Here is a 10168-nt window from a genome sequence, read left to right on the forward strand (position 1 = left end):
ATTAAGTAATTGGCGAAGCCTCCCCCAAGCTTGTGGGAGACTTTCCTCTTTAATTTGCACAAAGTTAAATATCTCATGCAAGGCAGCTTGCTTCTTATGAGCAGGGAAATATTTTTCAAAGAAGTAATAAATCATATCCTGGGGACTACGCACACAACTAGGAGCAAGAGTATTGTACCAAGATTTAGCATCACCCTTTAATGAGAATGGAAATAATTTGAGAATAAAGTAATAACAAGTTTTCTCATCATGAGTAAAAAGGGTGGCTATGTCATTCAACTTAGTAAGATGTGCCACAACAGTTTCAGTTTCATAACCATGGAAAGGATCAGATTCAACCAAAGTAATTAACTCTGGGTCGACAGAGATTCATAATCCTTATCATCAATAAAGATAGGTGAAGTAGCAAACTTAGGATCACATTTCATTCTAGCATTCAGAGATTTTTCTTTATACCTGCACAATAATTTCTCTAGATCATCTCTATCTCTGCAAGCAAGAATATCTCTAGTTGTCTCCTCATTCATAACATAACCTTCCGGTACCTTAGGCGATTCATATCTAGGAAGGCTAGTTCTAGCAGGTGTTTCAGGAGTTTCAGTTTCAAGCTCATCATCAGATTCAACAACATCATGTTGTATTACTCTAGCAATTTGTTTATCAAAAAATTCAACAAGTGGCACATCATCATTATCAAGCAAGGTACTAGCATCATCATAAGCATTATCCATAGCAGAAGTAGCATCATCAATAACTTGTGACATATCAGAATTAATTACATGTGGTGGTGTTGCAAGTATACTTATAACAGAAGGTGAATCTAAAGCAAAACTGGATGGCAGTTCCTTACCTCCCCTCGTCTTTGAGGGAAAAATCTTAGTCTTAGCATCCTTCAGATTCTTCATAGTGATAATATGATAATAATCCCAAGTGACTCAGCAAATATAGCTATGCTTCCCAGCAACGGTGCATTAAAAAGGTCTTGATAGCTGTCGGGACCCCGATTCCAAGTCACATCGATCTAGCCGGTAACACTTCATATCACTTTGCGGCCTCCCGCACGGTATTCCCACGGGTGTCGCCTTACCATGGCCCGGGACCGTTTGCGCCTTTTGGCTCACGTATATGATAGTGTCGCTAGCATCCATATGACAGGGAACCCGGGCCGACATGGCTAGTCGTGAACCCAAAGCGGCACCAACCTATGGGGACAGGCATACATGGATCACATCGAGAATGTCGGTCAGCAGCGTGTGAATCCAGGCTATAGCACTGGGCTAACAGGAGTCTGGGAACCCGGGCTGTAGCAGGCTAGGTAGGACTCCGGATGTCACCGCGTGACATTTCCCCGAAGGGACAGACACAGGAATGAAGTGAAACACATGCCGGCCAGTCAACTGTCCTTAGCAGTAGTGCTGGGCTAACAGGACTCCGGTGAACCGGGCTGTAGCGGACTACTATGGCTCATGGAAGCACTAGACTACATTTCCCCATAAGAGAGGCTGCCAAGGATAAACAACTAGATTGTCGGATCCCACACATACCAAGCATTTTAATCATACACACAATATGCTCGATATGTGTAAATACAACATGGCATCACAGCATAACTCTACAACTCAAGTATTTATTCATAGGCTCCGAGGAGCGAGATATTACAAACATGGGTCTCATGACCCAACAATCACAGCATACAAATCAAAGAACATGCGGAAGCTTAACATGTCTGAGTACAGACATCTACAAATGAAAAAGGCTAAGAAGCCTGACTATCTACCAGATCCTGCCGAGGGCACAGGATCGTAGCTGAGGTATCAAGCTAAACGTCGAAGTCCACGCGAGACTACTAGCGAGACTGAAGTCTCTCTGCAAAATATAAATTAAGCAAATGTGAGTACAAAAGAACTCAGCAAGACTTACATCAGAACTAGCTACATATGCATCGGTATCAACAGGGGGGTGGTGGAGTTTAACTGCAGCAAGCCAGCTTTGACTCAGTGGCTATCTTAAACTACGACTGCAAGTAACTCTTTTGTGGTGGTGCACACGAGTCCACATATTCACCATTCAATACACCACTATGGATCCGCTCCCGTCTCCCTACGAGAACGCCATCCATAGCACTCACGCTTATCTTGCACATTTTAGAGTATCCACTTCCACTTGTCTATGAACTGTTATAGGCAACCTAGAAGTCCTTTACCGCGGACGCGGCTATTCTAATAGTTTTATACCCTACAGGGGTGTACTTTGTCACACATGTTTCCACCACTTAGCATCTGCACACGACATGTGCTCGGCAGACTTCAAGCGAAAGCCGACATGGGTATAGACCACGACCTGACTAACCGCACAAGTCTCTAGTCCAGGTTTATTGCCTATTCGGGTTCCATCCGCGAGGAGATCCGGCCGGAGTTTCGCTCACAGCCCCAAACGATGTGTGCAGGGTTCCCGAGACACCAAACGGGCGCCCGGTACACCATGCCACGGTGTATCTACCGCATCATAGCCCACCCCTAGGGTCAGCGCTACGCACGACCGCCAACACATATCCTATAAACACCAGAAACTAGTTGCAACTCCTGGACAGAGGACGAGAGGGGTCAGTAAGTCAAGCGGGGTCATATTTCAGGGCCCAATGTGTGGTAGTAGCTGTTTCATGGATCACAAACACAGAACTCAGTTCCTGAGAAAGGTTTCAATGAGACAACCCACCATGTACTCCTACATGGCCTCTCACCGCTACCTTTACCAAATCGTGTTCACACACTTAGCTCACACACAGTAGGACATGTTCACAACTTTCCAATTCATCCCCGATGAATCAGACCTGACACAACTCTAAGAAATAGCAGGCATGACAAGAAAACATGAATGAGTAGGCACATCAGGGCTCAAACAACTCCTACTCATGCTAGTGGGTTTCATCTATTTACTGTGGCAATGACAGGTCATGCAAAGGAAAGGGGTTCAACTACCGCAGCATGTAACAGTTGAATCATTGTTGTCCTAATGCAGTAAAAGAGAGCAGGAGTGAGAGAGTGGGTTTGTATCGGAATGAACAAGGGGGTTTTGCTTGCCTGGCACTTCTGAAGATAGTATAGTTCTTCATCGGTGTCATCGAATTCATCGCTGGATCAACGTCTACTGAGGGGGGACAAACACCGGCAACTGAGAAAGAACACAATCAACACATGACGATATGCAACAATATGATGCATGCTATGACATGGCAATATGATTGTGTTTTGGGCTAATGCAAGCTAGAACATATTGAAATGAGTCCATTTGAACCAAAGATTCAAATGCAAACCCATTTTATGAAGTCATATTAGTGCATTAACTTGTTTCACCTAAACAGCAAGGTTAAATTGTTCTAACATGCATGAAACTAGTACAGATGGAAATATTGGATTTTTCTAATCATTTTTCATATATAATTTATCTTATTTGGAGTTATAGATAATTTTCTATGATTTTTAGAAGTTTTGGGCATTTTCTAGAATTTCCTGAATAAAAAAATCCAGAAAATAGATTATTGCGTCGGCATGACATCAGTGTGACATCAGTAGGTCAACACGCCAGGTCCAGGTCAAACCTGACCAGTGGGTCCCATTAGTCAGTCTCACAGTGATGGCTAGGCTCACAGACATGTGGGCCTGGTCAAAGGCCACGTCAGCATGGTTAATGCTGACGCGTGGGTCCACTGATTTTATTAGTTAACCTAATTATTTTGGTTATCCAGTAAACTAACAAGGCGGGTCCCACTGGTCAGTGTCTTGTGTTAAATTAACAGGGTTAGTTAGCCCCTAAACTAATGACGGCCACGTCGGCTAACCAGCGATTAGCCGCCGGCGCTAAGCAGGACACGGCAGAGGTCCTCGTCCGGCCGTTTCCGGCGACGAGAGGTCGTGCGGATGGGCTCGTTGGAGAGCCCTTGCCGCCGCGCGTCGGATGGTGGTGGTGACCGTAGTCATCGCCGGCGATGACTTTGGCGGCAGCCAGAGCTCGGGTGAGCTCAGGGCCGAGGCTACGGCGAGTGAGGCGGCGCGTGCGAGGCATCAACAGGCTCTACGCGGAGCGGGGATCAAGCGGGGCACGACGGCCGGGCCGTTGAGTGGCCGAGGGCACGTCGGCGGCGAACACAGGCGGCGGCGCGTGCGGGTGGTCGCGGTGAGGCAGCTACGGCTTGCGAGAGAGGGAGCGGAGAGGGGAAGCTGGGTCAGGAGCTCACGGCGGTTGCGACGAGGCGAACGGCGAGCTCGGGGAGGTTCTGGAGCGAGCGGGGTGGCGAGAGGGATCTCCGGCATCCGACAGCTAGGATGAGGATGATGGCGTCGCTTAGGGCGTTCCGCGGGCGCGTGCTTCGTCTTGGGGCTCCGTGGCGTCGAGGCGGAGCCTCTGGACAGCATGGAGAGGCAAGGGGAAGGCGATGGCCGCGGTTGCGCTCGTCGGCGGCGACGACAGCGCTCGGTGGTTTGCGTGCGAGAGAGCCAGAGGAGGAGGGGAGCTCGGGGAGAGGCTGAGAGGGCCTGGGGGGCGCGTGGCGTCTCCAGGGCGATGTCGGGGAGGCGACAGCAAGCAGGAGGTGGCCAGGAGCGACGTCGGCGCTCGCCATCGAGCAGCTTCATGCGCTGGCAAGGGGAAGAAGACAAGCGCGCCCCTGGTGGGCTGGGCCAGCCAGCTGGGCCGGCTTTGGTGGGCTGCACAGGTGGGTGGCCAGGTAAGTGGCCCAGGTAGGCGTTCTCTCTCTCTTTCCTAAATTGTTTCTATTTTCTATTTTTTTTCTGCAATTGTTTTGACTTAAATAAAATGCTAAGACATTTCCAAAAATCATGAAACTAATCATGGATACTGTTTATAATATATCCAACAGTAAACATTTTAGTTTATGATTATTTGAGCATTTAGAATATTTTATAGCATTTAAATGCCCAAATGCAAATATAATATTATTTAATTCAGAGCCCAAATATGTCATGGAAAAATGTGCATCACCTCTGGTTACTGTTTCCAGCTTTTTCCAAGAATGATGAACATTTTTTTATAGCCATTTGGATTTACTGGAAATATTTTAGTTGAACCTAGTGAATTCCTTTAATGCTAGGGTTTAGGCAATCCCCATTTCAAGTTTCTTTCAAAGTTTAAACATGATGCACACATGAAGTTACCCTAGTGCAATGCCAGCAGCTAGGGATGTGACAACTCACCCCCACTAAACAAGAATCTCGTCCCGAGATTCAAGACGTGAGGTAAGCGGAAAGGAGGTCACAAACTATCACAGTCTTCTCGATCCAAGCTGCACCTCATAAGGTTGTTGATTAGTTGCATACATTGATCTTGTTATCCTCACTTTTGAGATCTTCATCCATGTGATGACGACGGAAAGAAACTTTACTAGGATTGATCTTCTTGAAGATCGAGCTATACAAGATCAACTCGCGGAATGAGATGTTGAAACATCTCGAGTTGAGACACAAAACACATCGAGAGGGATGGAAGAACAAACGACGAGGTTTGATTTGTGGGAAACAATTCCACGCTTAGAAAGATGGTGGATGGTGTCAAAGTGGCGAGGAAATAATTGCCATGATCCTGTAATGGGGCACCTTGGGAAAGGTGACTCGTTGGATTGTTCTCTTAAGTGGCAAAAAGAATTACTTTTGATCCATAGATCATTGAAACTCTTCATACCAACTTAAAGCAATTTTCAATTGATCGTTTGAAAGAGCTCGAAGAAATGGCATACTCGGACTAGGATGAATGATGTGGACTACCTTGTTGGAGACAACGCAATGGATGATTTGCTTATCATCGGAGACAGATGGGACCCATGGTAATTCCACTTTTGAAGATGATCCTGGACAACTACTACTCAGGTGCAAGTTGGGAACAAAATGCAAATGCTGGGAATGATTCTGGTAACTGGGGAAAAACTCAACAATCGAGAGTGTTTCCAATGTTTCAATGGTTATAGAATCATCGAAGAAACTGAGAGCACAAGGATCCCTAAGTAACAACTTCTATAATAAGTCGCACGAAATCCTCATGGAAATATGGGCAAAGATACTATAATGACAGATCTTTCGGCTAGGTGTGTCGGCTAGAACATCAACCCTGTCGGGACCTACATCATAGATCCTGGAAAAGTTCCAACCATCATATCTGCCTGAGATTCAGATCTGGTTGGTAATAGGATATTTCAGACAGCATGTCTGGAAAAGAAAGTTTGCAACACAAACCGACGAGATGACGTTGCGAGATTCTCTGAAAATGAACTACGATAGTAAGCTCCAAAACATGAGCCGGTTTTGCTACAAACATGTGAACACGCTGTCCCAGACAAGCATGACCACATAGTAGTCTTATAATAAAACACTACCGACTCCATATGGGGAACCATCATTGAGGATATCGAAGTCCTTGCGTAAGTCTAGCTCTTAAGAAGAAACTTCTTCTCCTTGAACAAATCAATCAGTGGCTTGGTGTGCTAGGGATTCATATAGAATGAAGGTTGCAAGTCTCCACACCACAGAATACTTCGCACGTATGCATGACTGACTTGGGATGATTCCAGAGAAAGCGAAACAAACTTTCCCAAATTCATGGCGGAAACTTGTTTCAAATGCACATGAACTAGAGGAAGTCACTTCTTATACCAAACATATGCTTCATGAGCTAGCATGAAGAAATGCTTTCAAAGTTTCCAACACTAGCTTAATGTTCAACATGAATCATGCATAAGATGAAAATATTGTCGATGGGCTCGACAACAGGTCATCCAGATTTCCGTGAAGATGGAATTCCATAATTATGTGAACAAGGTGATAGCATTGGTCAGACCCAAAAGATATAATGGTGTATGCTCGAGGAAACAACCACGAGTAGGACAACATTATGAACATCGTTGGTTCTCATTTGACTTGATGATAGCCCACACTCAAATCAAGGTTTGGACAAGATGATAGATTCAATAACCGATCCCGAGGAACAATCGATGAAAATATCATCTTTCTTCAACACACACATACACACACAAGGATATCCCTTTGGAATGAACTGAGTCGGACAAGCTTCCATCTTCCAACTCTCCAAGTTGTTGTTCAGCTTAACCAACTAGCTCAGGGTATCCAACACAGATTCTTGGAGAAGGGGTGGTTTACAACAAACCAACTTGATAACGATCTCAACATAATAGTCAGGGGGCAACCTGGTGATACTTTCGAGGAAATATTCAGAAAATCACGAACCACCAATATGTTTCTAAGCTCGGGAACAATCTTGCTTTTCAGAGCAAGACGATATGATCAAGAGAGCGAGGGACTGACACAATCCTAACTCATTGATCGAAGAGTGCACCAGGAAAAATGGACTAGGTAGCACGATCAATCTTAGGATGATGATTCAATAACCAACACGCTAAGAAAGAAATTATTGTCCATTAGCTACCTAGCAACTAGTTGCTAGGAGTATTGATTTCACACATCATGGTTCACTTGTCGGCATTCCGGTTGCGACAACACGGGACCGAGGAATGAAAAATGATGGTAAGAAGTATCACTGCATCAACAATTCATGAGAGAGGGTGCAATTCTCATGACAATCCTGACATAAAGGGGGTAATACTCCAGGGTAGAACAGAGCAAAAGCTGGATTGACATTTGATCTGCAGAACACAACTACTTTGACCCAATCCTGGATATGGATGAGGTACTGGAGTTTGTTTCTCCTAATTATTCTGAAATAGAATGGCTTAACGGACCACGAGAATAATAAACATCGATAACACGGATGCACAATTACTCCTGACTATCAATTGATAGACGATGGTCGGAATATAAATGAAGAGGGACAACTCAAGAGGACATATATATTTCGGAGTTGTGGATGCATAGATTAATATGTCGAACCAAGTTCAATAGGTTTCTTCTAAATAACCCATGCAGAAAGGTAGAACTGGCAGAATCACAATTATGAATGGAGAACTCCTCAAGAGTACTCTGATTGTGATATTTTGGTTCAAAGAACTTCTGCCTTAATGGTTCATGGTATTTGGAAGATGGAAATACCATGGACCTTGAGGACTGTCGCAAGGTTACTAATATCCTAAAGGAACGAGCAAACACTATCAACAGGAGGTGACTAGAGTGAATCTCGGGTTCAAACCCAGGAATAGAATTCCTACTAACTAAATGGCATCACGAGATGCTTTCGAGAATGATGGCCAGAATTATCACACTAGGAACACAAGACATGGCTAGATTTACTAGGTGATCCTCTAAGACACCTAGAGTCATAATACTAGCTCCAACCTATATGTCGAGGCAACGGAGTGCCTCAACTCACCGATTAGTGTGGTTAATCTGGCCCAAAAGGGATATCAGGAACGGGAAGAAAGGATTTGCAAATGCATCAGACTATTTAGAGACCTAGGATGACTCGGACAGCATAACGGCTGTAAATGCTCAAAATTATTTGAGACATCCTGCAAAATGGTGGCATAACCACTCAACATCACAATATCAAGGTTCCGAGACCAACTATGAACACACAGAAGTAGTAGAGACTGAACTAGGCTTAAATCCAACAATCTTATAAGTCTATGGATTAGTAACACGTCATCCTGATAGATAGATGAGAAGGCCTAGTTTCTTAACCCCGTAGAAAAGAAGAGGTTGACTCAGATCAGAAGGACATAAGGTATAAGGAGTAAAAAGAGTCTTATGTTCCCTGCCACAATAAATTCCCCTACATAACTAAAGCATTTCTAGACACAACTTCGACCGGTTTGGCTTGGCAATCCTACAGGCAGTCAGGCTCTGATACCAACGCTGTCGGGACCCCAATTCCAAGTCACATCGATCTACCCGGTAACACTTCATATCACTTTGCGGCCTCCCGCACGGTATTCCCACGGGTGTCGCCTTACCATGGCCCGGGACCGTTTGCGCCTTTTGGCTCACGTATATGATAGTGTCGCTAGCATCCATATGACAGGGAACCCGGGCCGACATGGCTAGTCATGAACCCAAAGCGACACCAACCTATGGGGACAGGCATACATGGATCACATCGAGCATGTCGGTCAGCAGTGTGTGGATCTTATAGCACTGGGCTAACAGGACTGTCCGGGAACCCGGGCTGTAGCAGGCTAGGCAGTCCTCCTATGTCACCGCGTGACATTTCCCCGAAGGGACAGACACATGAACTGAAGTGAAACACATGCCGGCCAGTCAAGTGTCCTGAGCAGTAGTGCTGGGCTAAGCAGGACTCCGGTGAACCGGGCTGTAGCGGACTACTATGGCTCATGGAAGCACTAGACTACATTTCCCCATAAGAGAGGCTGCAAGGAAAAACAACTAGATTGTCGGATCCCACACATACCAAGCATTTCAAATCATACACACAATATGCTCGGTATGTGTAAATACAACATGGCATCACAACATAACTCTACAACTCAAGTATTTATTCATAGGCTCCGAGGAACGATATATACAAACATGGGTCTCATGACACAACAATCATAGCATACAAATCAAAGCACATGCGGAAGCTTAACATGTCTGAGTACAGACATCTACAAATGAAAAAGGCTAAGCCCTGACTATCTACCAGATTCTGCCGAGGGCAAACAGATCGTAGCTGAGGTATCAAGCTAAACGTCGAAGTCCACGCGAAACTACTAGCGAGACTGAGTCTCTCTGCAAAACATAAATTAGCAAACGTGAGTACAAAAGTACTCAGCAAGACTTACATCAGAACTAGCTACATATGCATCGGTATCAACAGGGGTGGGTGGTGGAGTTTAACTGCAGCAAGCCAACTTTGACTCGGTGGCTATCTTAAACTACGACTGCAAGTAACTCTTTTGAGGTGGCGCACACGAGTCCACATATTCACCATTCAATACACCACTATGGATCCGCTCCCGTCTCCCTACGGAGAACGCCATCCATAGCACTCACAGCTTATCTTGCACATTTTAGAGTATCCACTTTCACTTGTCTATGAACTGTTATAGGCAACCCAGAAGTCCTTTACCGCGGACGCGGCTATTCGAGATATTTTATACCCGTAGGGGTGTACTTCTTCACACATGTTTCCACCACTTAGCGTCTGCACACGACATGTGCTCGGCAGACTCAAGCGAAAGCCGAATGGGTAT

Source organism: Triticum urartu, chromosome 6 (assembly GCF_003073215.2).
Source record: "Triticum urartu cultivar G1812 chromosome 6, Tu2.1, whole genome shotgun sequence".
Lineage (NCBI taxonomy): Eukaryota > Viridiplantae > Streptophyta > Magnoliopsida > Poales > Poaceae > Triticum > Triticum urartu.